Source organism: Polyodon spathula, chromosome 22 (assembly GCF_017654505.1).
Source record: "Polyodon spathula isolate WHYD16114869_AA chromosome 22, ASM1765450v1, whole genome shotgun sequence".
NCBI lineage: Eukaryota > Metazoa > Chordata > Actinopteri > Acipenseriformes > Polyodontidae > Polyodon > Polyodon spathula.
Window position 1 is genome coordinate 7441669 of NC_054555.1, and position 14343 is coordinate 7456011.

Sequence of the window (14343 nt, forward strand, 5' to 3'; positions counted from 1 at the left end):
CTCAATGTAAATACAGGGGAGTTACAGTAACCAATTATCATTAAAAAAATAAATATAAATGTAGTTTAACCCAAAAATGGCGTGTGCTGGAGCACAATATGTATTCCCTTTCAGTATTATTTTATTCAGATATTACTTTCCAGCACGCCTGGGAACCTCACCCTGTCAGTGCCCGCTGTTCATGAAGCAGGCAACCAAACCACCCTCACTTGTTCTGTGCACAGCGTGTATCCCAGCGAGTCAGCCTCACTTAGGGTTGCCACCTGGCCCCATAATTCCGGAACACTGAGACAGAAAAGGATTTTGAAGTTACCTTTAAATTGAAAGAAATCAACATGTGAATTGAGCCTTAAACCTTTGCTAAATTCATTCTGGTGATTAATTATCTTGAGGAAGCATGACAACACAATAATAGCGTTTAACAAATGAAATAAATAAATAAGTACATCATCAATATTTATTTATATTATTAATAGTTTTAAAAATATACATTTTAAAGTTTCTTTATAGTTTCTAATAGTATATCACCTTCTCCCACTGAAATCATTAATACTGAGCAGCTGTTCACTATTCCTGACACCAGACAGCGTGAACACTGGATCAGTGTTGTTATTTAATTGGGAGAGTCAGTGTAAATTAGGGCAATATATTACTAATTAATAGGATATAAATAGCATCTTTTAAATATTGAGAAGTTGAATATAATTTTGTACAAAATAAAAATAAATATATTGAATAAACCTACACAGATTTATTCAAGATGCTTTTTTTATTTTGTAAGATTTGTATTTTGTATGATTTGGATAGTTAAGAAGCAGTATAAATTAAGCAAGTGCTTAGAGCTCAATTCGAGTGTTTATTGCTTTCAGTTTAAGAGCCACTTAAAAACCATGTCCCGTCCTGAAGTGTTCCGGAATTATGGGACCAGGTGGCAACCCTAGCCGAGCTGCAGTCTGAGAGTGATGGGATTGAGGGCACAACCACGCAGCAGACCCAAGGGAGTGATGCCGGGACGTGTGTAAAAACTGTAACATTCACATTCACTCCACAACATTTTAACAACCAGAAAATCCTGCTCTGTAGAGTATCCAAATCTCACTCACACCCTGCAAGCTAATGTCACTTTGGATATAAAATGTAAGTGATAACATGATCATGTTCATTATTTTCTTGATCAAGTTTCAAGAACTGTAAGTGAATTCCATTTTTTGTATCAATTTAGGGGGGTGTTGTAGAGAGAGAGGAGGGTAAAACAACAATTACAATAAAATAATTGCTACTCGTGCTGGAACAACCAGCACAATGCTTGTTGTTGTTTGTTTTGGCCCTTGTGACTTTTGATTTGTGTAGTTTTGTTTTGTCTAAACCCTTTATTTTGATAATGAATGCGCAAGCAGAGCATTTGTACACCAGTCTGCTACTGTTATGTGGTTTCATTTCCTTGTCTGAAGTCATCCACCCGCCATCCTATTCACATGCATGTTCATGTTTATCATGCTGCTTTTTGAAGTAGTTTGATTAAGTAGAGTATATATGAAGCTGTCTTGTACATACTTTTAATTTGGAATATGCAGATAAAGAGACAATGCAATCAACGAAGAGTTCCTAATCAGAAAAGACAGCATGACACAGTTTATCTACAGTATAGTGTTGTATGAAATATTGAATTTAAAAGCATTGGTTATCAAGTGCTTTGGTAAAGTAACGGTCCCTAAAGCAATGAAATAGATTACATGTACTTTATATATATATATATATATATATATATATATATATATATATATATATATATATATATATATATATATATTTGTATATGTTTTTTTTTTCTATTCATAATGAACTTACTTTATACGTCTGTGCACTATATTTTTTATTTTGTAATAATATGTAAAGGGGGAATTCTTGCAACTGTTACGGGCTTATGTTACATGGGCTTGGTTTAGTCATCTTTCCTGTTACAGAACAACTGGTACAGAAAAGGAAGCAACAAGCTTTTGCAATGGCGACATTAAAAAGTGTTAAGAAACTTCAATACTGACTTGAGTTGCCATCATGTTTAATATAATGCCCATCCATTCTGCTGTGTCTCTATGAGCCAACTAACCCACTGATTGCAGCAATAAGAGGTTATAAGGGGTAGAAAAAACACCTTTTTAAATTTCTGGTTTTTTTTTTCTAACATTATACAATAACATGTTCCAAGTCTTAGTTTTGTACAAACTGTTTAACACAGTATAAACTACACAATTTAAAGAAATCTGATATTGTTGTAATAAACTGACAATTTATTTGAAATCAAATGCTGATGTATATTTTATTTGAGAAACCCAGGGCTTTTCTATTATTGTTCAACTCTGTGAAGTAAATGATGATAAAAATGTACAATAGTAAAAGCATAGCAGTGTAACAAAGCATGGTTAAGCATAGCAAGTATTTTAAAGCAAAGAGTATGGTAAAGCACATTAAAAGTACATTATAGTAAATGCATGGTATTACCACGGCAAAACTGCAAAAGTGTACATTTACTGTGGTAATCTTTTATAAGGGTCAAAGAGGCACAGGGACAAGGACAGATAAGATCTGCAGGTATAAAATAGCATTGACGGGTTAATACAGCAGAAGGGTGGCAACAAAACTCATGTTGCATAGCAGTTTTACCCATTTCATGTTTTATTACAAGCTTTATAAGCCACAGTGTAAAGGTAACAAGCTCAGGTGTGTCTTATTAAACTCATTGTAAAACCAGGAATAGATCAAACTGCTATGCAATGGGAGTTGTATTCCCATCCCTGCAATAAATTAAGTGAACCACATCTTCACTTAAAGATATATTGCCATCTGTTTATTTTTGAGTAACTGAGGCACTGAAGATTAAATACACAGCAATGCATTTTGGTTGTTGATGACATCTCACTGATTATAAATAGCGCAATCTTGTGTTTTACTGTGATCTGCTACACTGCTGGGGTGACGCTGTCAACATGATTTTAGCAGAATCCCAGGGGAGGGTCTGGGATGTCTGTGAGAAATCATTATACACGTTCTTCAATTGTATAAAACAACTAGAAATACAAGAACTGTCGGTTTTGACTAATTTGTATAAACGTGTTTGTGTTTTAATGGTAATCCTTCAAAAACCACAACATTCTTGTAACAGGTGCATTTATGATGATTCAAATTAAAAATACATCCTATTCAAGAGCAGTACTTTAATATTCTCTTGGTTAATCCCAGCTGCTAATATCTATCCCTGTTCTGTTTATAGTGTGTGGCACATAATCACAGTTCAGTACAATATTTTTCTACAAATTCAGATTTGTAAAAGGTTTAACACATACATAACATGTGGAGCTTTTATAAGACTATGTAGACCATTACGCTGCAGACAGATACATTCTTCTCCAGATGTATTTGTTTTAAAAGACTGGTGCAAAGAAATAAACAGTGACTATTACAAATGCTAAAAACAGGAAATCACCCATTGCAATTGCTTTAGCTGCAAATAAAATCATCTTGGCTATCCCGTGGCACACATCTTTAAATCTGTTAGCAGTATTTCCTATAGCACATATGTGAAAGCCAGGTTAGCCTAGCCAAGTTTCACTGCAAAAAGAGTTGTTGACAGGCCTAAAATGAGTATTTTCAATAAAGATTTCCCAAAAATCCAATCCAGTCTAAGGACAACAAAGGCATAGTTGACACTCGGCCATTGCAAAGCATATATTGGGAATGCTCTATTTGGTACGGCAACAAAAAAGTATTGAATTAATACATTTCTCATTCAAGTTGAGTTATAATATATAATAATCGGAATGCAATAAAGAAATGGAACCATATGAAAATGACATGATGTCAGTTTTATGCCAAACCTGAAATATTTGTTGCAGCAGGAAACTAGCAATCTAACCCTTAATAAACATGCTCAACATTCATGTGGACTACATGAGCACAACATTGCCATGGCAGCCTATTGGTGGATACAGCCCTTAACATAGTGTAACTATTGACTGTGTATTGATTTGTAACTGAACATCAATAAACGGGGATTTGCAGATCAATAAAATGCTGATGCATGTATTGCACAAAAGTAAAGTGTTACTAATATATTTGCTACTCGAGATATATTTCTGAAGTCAGGTATGGTGATGAAGTGTTAGCATGTGGTTTTGGGATATAGCTGTCACTTTTACAATAGCCATAACTCAGTAAACGAAAATCAGTTGGTAAAAAGCAGAAGCAGTATTCAAAAGCATAAAGAGATTAGGAGTCATTTATCAAGTCAGCTTTCATATTGTCGTGAGTTAATATGCCATGCAAGAGGTGTGTGCTTGAGGCTATGCGGTATTAAAAAAAAAGAAAAACTATAATTATGTTAACAGTAAATATGTAAACTGATCTGGCTCTTAATGAGTCTCTCAGCACCCTGTGGCACTTCTCTCTCTTTCTTTCTCTCGCTCACTCTCTACGTTTTAATCTGTCACATTTGATTTAGTGTTTGTTAGTTTGTTTTATTTTAACACGTTTATAAAGCACGTTTATTTTGGCACGTTTGTAGATTTGCACAGATCTCATTGGCACTTTGATGCTCTCCTGTTCTCATTTCCCATAGGTGCTGAATAATTTGAAGAAGCTGAGCACCTTGTATAAAAGTTCGTGATTTCATCCATTCGAGAGATTGTCTGGTGTGGCGGTTGGACGCATAGCCAGCAGGAGCACAGAAGGAATTGGCCGCCGACATTTAGAGCGAGGCTCCTGCTGCGCTTCGTGTGTGTGTGTGTGTGTGTGTGTGTGTGTGTGTGTGTGTGTGTGTGTGTGTGTGTGTGTAAACAGTTTTGGATTATAGTGTTTTTTTGAGCCATTAGGGATTTGCTGGCGTGCTAAACAGTGTTGGGATTATAGTGTGTTTATTTGAGCCAAAAAACTCGGTAATCCCTTTGCGACCGCACGACCTGGAGACCCTCAAAAACTTTGAAGTATTTCAAAAATAAATTCGGGGCAGAGTAGCTAACAGCGCTCGTCGCGTGTGTGTGTGTGTGTGTGTGTGTGTGTGTATATCTATCTATCTATCTATCTATCTATATATATATATCTATATACCACACACTATCTATCTATCTATCTATCTATCTATCTATCTATCTATCTATCTATCTATCTATCTATATATATATATATATATATATATATATATATATATATATATATATATCTATATCTATATATATATATATATATATATATATATATATATATATACATACACACACATATATATATATATATATATATATATATATATATATATATATATATATATATATATATATACATATATATATACACACACAACTGCTTTTTGCAATTTCACTTCGCACTTAAGAACAGCTGCGGTACAACACGACTCGGTTCTGCTTCTGTAATAGTAGGCCCTACGTCATGTTGAGGCCACCTTATTTATTAAAGTTTCCAAATCGGTGAACGAACTAATTTCTGTACAGCTGTGAAAATATAGACTATGAAAAAAAACTGCAAGACATTGCAAGTTGCATTTGGTCCGTTCTTTTTTTTTCTGTAATCGGCTCCATTCGCTTAACAAACAGGAGCTGATATTTGTTTTATTGATTGAAATCTGCTGGTGACATAAATTAATGAGAAACACGGGGCTGTACTACTGCTTATTCTTCCTGTTTGTCTTGGTCTGCTACACTGTCGAGAGGCCGCTAAGATCACGCCAAACCCCTCTGTGGCGTCTATCAGAGGCTGTCGGATGATGTCCACAATGTTTCTGTGGGACACACTTTGTCTGGTGTGGTGGGCTGCGCTGGTTATTCCTGGTAAGATGTTTGCTGTCCATTTAAAACAGAATTTAGATTTAAAGCATGTATTATGTTGTAATACTATTTTTTTTTTTATTTAATATTTAACTTTTCTTGCTTAAAAAAAGAATATATTAATTTTGATTGGTTTGATTTGTATTGTTGCGCATTAATGATAATCATAACATGTGTTCTGTTTATAAAGATGCATTTGCTCATTGAGGACAGTGGAGAAATAAAATAGAAATGTATTATGTCGAGAGAAATTATTTCAGGAACTCTACATTTCAAACCTTTATGTCGAGATCACGACATAAATTATCTCGATTTTCTTTCCCCATGTCCCCCATAAGCCACCAATACAAATGAACAACATTAAAACCCCCCCCCCGCCCCCCCCCGAAAGGAAATGCCCCCCCCCCCCCCCCCCCCAAAAAAGTTGTAGGTTATAGATCCAACTGCTTCCTTCTGTCTCTGTTTTAACAGTGTGCTGTGGGCAATCACAAGCTAGTGGAAAAGTGGTGTGCTTGGAATGCCAGGATGTCACACTCATCTCCAGCATTACAGCGCTATCAAACCTTACAGAGCGGAATATGGCTTAAAGACAATAAAATATGTATTTTGTGCAATGGGACTGAATGTAAAAAGGAGTCTTCTGTGCACAAAGACAGATTTCAAATTCAGTGTGATACAAACCATTGTGATTTGAAAATATCAAAAGTGAAGTTAAATGATAGTGGAATATACCAATTTAAATTTCAAACAAGCAGTGGACAAGAATACCGCAGTCCATTGAAAGAACTTCATGTAAAAGGTATGCTCTTCTCTTTTAATACTCTTTTAATACTATTGTGTAATATTAGCAGTACTATAAATACTTATAAAAACAGCACATGATACTAAATCAGAGGCTGGCAGTGCCAAATGCTTTGGTTCTAGTTTTTGTACAGCTTGAATAAACTAGCCAACCACAGTGGTTATTACAATTAATTTGCTTCAAATGACATATCAAGTCACTTGAAACAGCAGCCTTCAGCGCTCTCTCTCTCTCTCAACAACCTTTAATTTTTATACACGATGAAGCAGTAATATTAACCACGCCCTCAATGTATTTGAATTATTTGGGGCAACACTTAAAGATGAAAACTGGTCATTTCTTTGCAGAAATAGCTTAATTTAATATGAAATGAGGAGATTGTGGTTTCTCCATTTAAAGGAAGTGTAGTTAATTGGCTTAATTACTGGAATAAATGTTCAGTGAAACAAAGCAAAACATTTTTTTTGTCCAGACATTTTTTATAGATGTCTGTTGACCACTTCAGACAATCCACTCTCAAATTGGTCACTTTGAAAGAAACACAATACTGACTGACACTTCTGTCTCCTCATTACAGCTGGCTGTGCTGCAGGTGAATGGGGTGTGTTGGTTCCAGAGGCTGTCTCTGTCATCAAAGGACAAGATTTCTATATTCCCTGTGAATTCTGTATCCCCAACCAGCATTCAGTAGTTAAAGGAGTTTGGTACAAAGATACAGATAAAGATAAAGTTAAAGGTATCATATATGATTCTATGATCGCGTGCGTTGGAGCTCACTGTGTAAGGGTTCCCTCACCATACGAAGATAAGTTTGCAATTATTGGAGACGTCAAGAAAAACAACTGCGCTTTGCACATCAAGAATGTGGATGTCAGTGACAGAGAAGTGTACTATTTCAGATATGAAACAGAAGTGGAGAGCCGGAATGACTGCCACAAAACATCACTTCATGTTATAGGTACAGTAAATGAATCCTAAAAAGAACAATGCTTTGGTTTTATAAATAGATAAATTAGTAAATAAATGAATTGATCGGTCTTTACAGAGAGGTTACATGATTAGACAACTTCAGCTTTATCACTATCAGCTGTTGCTTTAGGGTAAGGGATTCACCCTACTTGTAATTTTGAAATTAGATGACTGGATTCATCCAAAATATCAGCTAGTTTATCATGCTATAACAAATGACATGTTTCTGAAAACGGAAGCCCTCAAACATTCAAATATCGGCTTCTCCTGAACACACCAAAGAAGGAGACCATGTGCTTCTGAGGAGTCCTGTCCACCTGTAACCAGGTACAGCTGTTTAAACTGGCTTGGAATGGTTCTCTGTACACTCCGGTGCGGACAGAGGAAGGAGGAAGGAGATGCACATTTCGTTAGACTGAGGGGCTGCAGGACAAGCAATTGCCTGGTAAAGATAAGAGCCATAACAATGATGACTTCTCTCCCCCTACTCTAACTGGATGCTCTGTCTTTAATTAGTTAACCAATCACACAAATAGTGTCACTCGCTGATTACTCCTGCGATTACAATACCAGAGTAGTGCCTTAGTGGAGAAAAAAATAGACCCTCTGTTAACTCGCCAAAATACAAATTCCAATTACCATATCATTGAAGCCGGTTACATTTGAAGTGGATATTATATAAAGTATTATCTAACTATTAACACAAATGAATCAACGTTTGAAGCATTCAGATGAATAAGTATATATGCACCCTATATGTACCCCAAGATATTTTAAGTGCTTGAAGCGTATCCTAAGTGCTATTATATTAATCATTTTTTACACTAAATTGTGCAGAAAGATGAAGGGGTTTGCACCTCAGTGACTTGTGTGCTGACATGATTTGTTGTGTTCAATGCATTTCTAATCTGTTGGATTATCACACACTGCTATTTTCTTTCCACACATGTTACAGCAGATAACTCTGCTATGGTGGCCGGAGTAGCTACAGGACTCTCGGTTTTAGTTGCCGCCATTCTAGTGCTTTGTTTCATCAAGTGCAAAGGTAAGCTTAGCTGAGAGACAATAGTACTTGAAGTGGTTACTTTTTTTAGGTGCACATCACTGGTAACATACAGAACAGGGCCTTTTCAGTGCTTATTTCAGGTTTTCTGGGTATCTTCGATCATTAATGGCTAAAGACCTGTGGGGAAAAAAAAAAAGTTAGCGTTGACCAATTAAGAAAATAATTGGTTCAATTAAGTAAGTGAGAACTCCGGCGGAACGAAAACCAGAAAACCCTGCGGTTCTCCAGGACCAGCGTTGGCCACCTCAGGTTTAAGCCCTTGGCCAATAATCTGTGCTTCGAATCGGATACCATCCAAAAATGATCCGTTTGTCATTGAAGGTGCTGCTTTACAGGGCATTAATTCTAACAGCTTGTTCTTATTACTTTATGTGCTGATTTACTGCAGCTGTGAAAAGAACACAGCTCTCTCTTCTCCTGCACTTCAATATAGAGAGGAGTCAGTTTGAAAAGAGATTCTTCTCTTGAACACTGGCTCTGACTAACAGTTGCTTTGTTTTTTCACTTTGATCAGCTCAGCAGAAAAGTCAACCAGACCCTGATACAGTTTACTCCACAGTTACCAAATCCCAGGTAAGTAGTTTAGTATAAAGGACACCAGCATGTATTACATTTGCACTGTAACAATAGCTTTAAATACAAGTTAACGGTGTATTGAAATACAACGCCAGAAATAAAGTGCCCTTTTCAGTTTGGACGGTTCTGACAGCTCTCATACAGCAAGAGGTGCCCATACACAGCTGTTATATATAACAGAAATAAGTCGTTTACGTAATTGTGCTGTCATGCTTAGATCACAACTGTGCACACGATAAGATGCATTATAATATAGTGAATCCACAACCCTGTTGATTCAGCCATTTCTAAACCAGGTCAGAGCAGACTGTAACATTTCTCTTCAATGATTTGTCTAGAACACAGCACCTGGGAATGGAGCGGGGAACTCGGAAGAGCCAGAAATGGTTTACCCTCAGCTGGATCTGAAAGCACAAAGAGAGAGGAGCCAGCCACCAGCAAATCAAAGTGAAAAGAGTGAATATGCAGATATCAAAGTGAAGGGGGCGTGGAACACCAGCGAATACAAAACAAGAACAAATCGCGTGCTTGCACAATAAGAATTTTTTTTTTTTTTTTTTTCCCCGCTACTAATAGTAATCTGGGTTTGTATGCTAACATCCACCACATCCATAACTTCAAAACGGTCAAAAACTAACTCAGCAGACAAGAATTTCAGCTAGTGCCATTTCAGCTTACTAAAGACTGTGTGATGGCGTTATTTATGATATACCCTAATTTAACAAAATAAATAAGTGGTAATAATGATTAATACACATCTTGATTTATTTTGTTTTATATTATTTTTATTTTTTTAACTAAATCTAAATCTCTTTTAATGTTAGTGCGCACATAACGCATGCAAATAATGGTTATTTTATTTATGCCTACTTAGCAGAAATTTTGAAAAAAGGATATGTGCTTTTAGATATCTTCCTCGTCGGTCGGGAGTCCAGCATCTCAGACGAGCTTTAAGGAGGCGTGTGAAGGCGCATGCGTTTTTTTTTTTTTTTTTTTTTTTTTTTATTAAAGCTATACCATTAAATGTGTTAATTTTTGCTTGCATGGATACAAAACTTAATAAATATGTAAATGTTATATTATAACACTGAATTTGGACATATAGTGTGTGTTTACTATGACAATTCAAAGAAAACATCGACGTTCTATGATCATTTAAAAGCTAAATCTACCTCCACAGTAGGATCACAGTTATCCTGGTATTTTGGATCAAAGTAATTCTGATATCTTTAAATTATGAAAAACCCAATTGCAACGTGATTAAAAGTGCGATCGGAGTACCAAAACGAAATCCGGAACACTATAATCCCCATTGCATTTCGATGTTTTGAAATCACGATTAAATATGTGCTTGGATTACCAAAACGAAATCTCGGTCACATTTGAACCGGGTTTACACTGCACGATTTTTGCAATCGGGAGACGCAGCGCCACTCGTATTTACAGATTGAGCTACGATTCCTCACTGTAGATCGGGGATTGCAAGCTACACACACTACACAGGATATATTGTCGTGGGCTGCGCCTATTTTCATTGCAGAACCGAAGACATAATTCGGGAGAATCGTGGATTCAAGCGAGGAGGCGATCACTTTGTTTTGCACAGATAAAAAGAGAAGAAAACGCAGAGAACATCCATTTAGACGCGCAATTGGCTGAATAGACGTGGCCAGTACGGACTGATGATGCAACTCGAGTTGCATCCAAAATAATAAAATCTAATCTGTTCAAAAAGCGCAACACTCGCTCGTAGTACAAAATGTTTATTAGATAAAAAGATTGGCGTGGGGGATTGGCCGTCAAGCGATCTTCATCACAATAGCAAATTCTAATGAATAATTAGAAGACTGTTAAACTAATACATATTTTGTACGACGAGCGAGTGTTGCGCTTTTGAACAGACTAGAATAAAATAATAGTAGGCTACTGCAAGTTTGTTTTAGGTTTAAAAATGTAATATACATTCTCTCTATTTCTCTTACACACACAGATGCGCACCCCTCCTCGTATTTTGAATAAATTGGCAATACAAGCAATCAGTATGGGTTTGAAAGGGATATCGAATAGGAGTGACTAGAAATTGATTGCCAGGAGAGCGCACGCTACCACACAGTATCTGCTTCGGCGTTAACAAGTTATAACAACTATTTACTTACCAGGTACCTTCAATGAGTGATCATGATAGGAAATGTCACTTATGTCAAAAAGGGGCACAACCTTTCTCTTTGTCGCCATTGTTGCTAGCTTGTACTATTGGCTGCTGGTAGCATTCGTCAAGAAATCAGCCGTATCCCCTCACACACGACACTAACTGCTTTGTCGGGACTAAAGTTTTCTGACATGCTAGAAGGTTGTCGGGACGTCGTAAGAGCGTCGGGAGATCGCGGAATCTATTAACGGCCATAGTACACGTATCAACCATTTTGTTCCCGACAACCTCAATTTATCCCAGATTTTTAGAAATTAGCCGCCGACTCCTCAGATCGTCGGCGATTAGCAAAAATCGTGCAGTGTAAACCCGGCATAACGGTCGCATGTTGACGTTTTTATAAACCCGATTTCACAATATAATCGCGATGAAATCGGATTGCCAAAGTTTGTGTGATAGACACCTCGGAAAGTATATAGTCTTTTTTTCTGAACAGTGGTTTGGATACTAAAGGTACACAAACTAACCTGCACTGGTTAAACATGTAGGGGCCATGCATTCATTTTTTTCTTTTATAAACTACAACCAATTTCTTCAAGTATGTACTGTACTTGATAAACATTTACATTGTTGACTGAGTTTCTGCATTAAGGTATCTCCTTCCCTTCAGAATTGTACCTCTAGATGGCAGTGTTACTTTGCTTTTACATGCAACACCGATGTCCTGTTACTACCAGCAGAGGGAGGCCAAGATATTTATTTATTTATTTTGCTTTGAGCACACTGGTAGTTAAAACCAATGCAGAACTGTAGCTTTTTAACGGATCCAGAATAGCATTATACATGTTTACGTGTTTAGCATTATCATGGAGAGGGCCTCTCAATGCTTTTAACTCTTAAGCTACTGTATTTAAAGACAGCTTTTTCCTGTATGCTGTTTTTGGGTGGGGTCTCTCGATTGAACAGGTGTGAGTGATCCGGGGGTTGATAGACAAGCCCTCCAGCTCCTCTTCCCATGCAGCGCTCCAGTGCTCCCCTAGTTACGTTGCGCCTCAGGCCTTGCTTTATGCAAACGACACGCCGATTCAGGGCCTGCTCTGTTTATGTACTGAGCTCTACCCTTAGCACAGCCCTGTCAAGATGAAAGATAGTTGTTTCACCTGGGATCTGTGTGGTTAACATAAATAACCACTTGGATAAATAGATCCATTACTATACTGATTAAAGTATAAAAATTAAAAATTTCAATGACAATTCATATACATATAGGAACACATGCTGGTATCTGTATATGCACTGTCCTGTCTTTTATAAAAGGGCTTACTGTACCTACTCATTCCCTATAGTGTGGATTAAAGTTGTGGCTAGTAGGCGGGACTGTGGTGATGCCTGGTGTCCAACTGATTGATGTACATTTCTTCGTCAAAGCAGTAAAACCCCCACAGCAGTTTTCTATTGATGACGCAACCAAATCATCCTCAATCCTTGCAAATTTCTTCATTTAAGCACATCTTGAAAGCCTATGCATATATAAGCCTAGTATACCCCACTCTGCATGACAAATAGAAATGCACTGTGTTTTCTTTAGAAACATGCAGGCAGTCAGCTAGCAGTCACTGTGAGAACGACAAGTTCTTTTTCACAGTTAATTCTGCATGTCTTGCACGGTTTAAAAACAGGTTAAATCTCACCAGACATGTAGAGATGTAACAGGGAGATACTGATCCAGGTAAGTTATGTAATAAAAGACACCCTCAAACAGTAAAACATAACACAGTCGATAACACAATGGCCGTAAATCAATTTCAAAGTCTATGCTGTTTTATTAACAATCCATTATGAATTTGTGGAATGCTATGACAGCAGTGTCAATAAAACCTTGACTTACTTGAACATGTCTTGATTGTTGATGATCTGTCCTTCATTGACAATGCTATTTGTATTCTTGTCTATTGTCAACCTCGCTTCTGTACTGATTTCAAGCAGGCCTGCACTGATAAGACAACGGATTGTTTGTCACTTAATTGTTTTTGTAACTCAGACCTGCGTATCGACAGGGTAAGGTCACCCAATGCACAAACAGGGACTAGCTACAAACTCCACGCTCGTCTTCTCTGCTTTAGCATTTGGCCACTTGTTCAGACGAGCGCTTACAGACTTCATGTATTGCAGTCTTGTGCACTACCTCATTTACACTGCAGGGGTCAATCTCGTACTGACTCCCCCTGTTTATCATACACTACCCACCCCCCCACCACCACTGTCCTCCACCTACACACATCCACACTGCTTGAAGTGTTACATCAGCGCAAGCTGACAAACTAAATCATCTTGGCTATCCTGTGACGCACATCTTTAAATCTGTTAACGGCTTTTCCTATAGCACATATGTGAAAGCCAGGTTAGCCTAGCTGTTTCACTGCAAAAAAGAGTATTTTCCATAAAGGTTTTCCAAAAATCCAATCCAGCCTAAGGACAACAAAGGCATAGTTGCACAACATTGCAATGGCAGCCTAGTGGTGGATACAGCCCTTAAGATAGAGTAACTATTGACTGTGTATTGATTTGTAACTGAACATCAATAAACAGGGATTTGCAGATCAATAAAATGCTGATGCATGTATTGCACGAAAAGTAAAGTGTTACTAATATTTTTGCTACTCGAGATATATTTCTGAAGTCAGGTATGGTGATGAAGTGTTAGCATGTGGTTTTGGGATATAGCTGCCACTTTTAAAATAGCCATTACGAAAATTAAACGAAAATCAGTTGGTAAAAAGCAGAAGCAGTATTCAAAAGCATAAAGTGATTAGGAGTTATTTATCAAGTCAGCTTTCATATTGTCGTGACTTAATATGGCATGCAAGAGGTGTGTGCTTGAGGCTATGTGGTATTAAAAAAAAAAAACTATAAATATGTTAACAGTAAATATGTAAACTGATCTGGC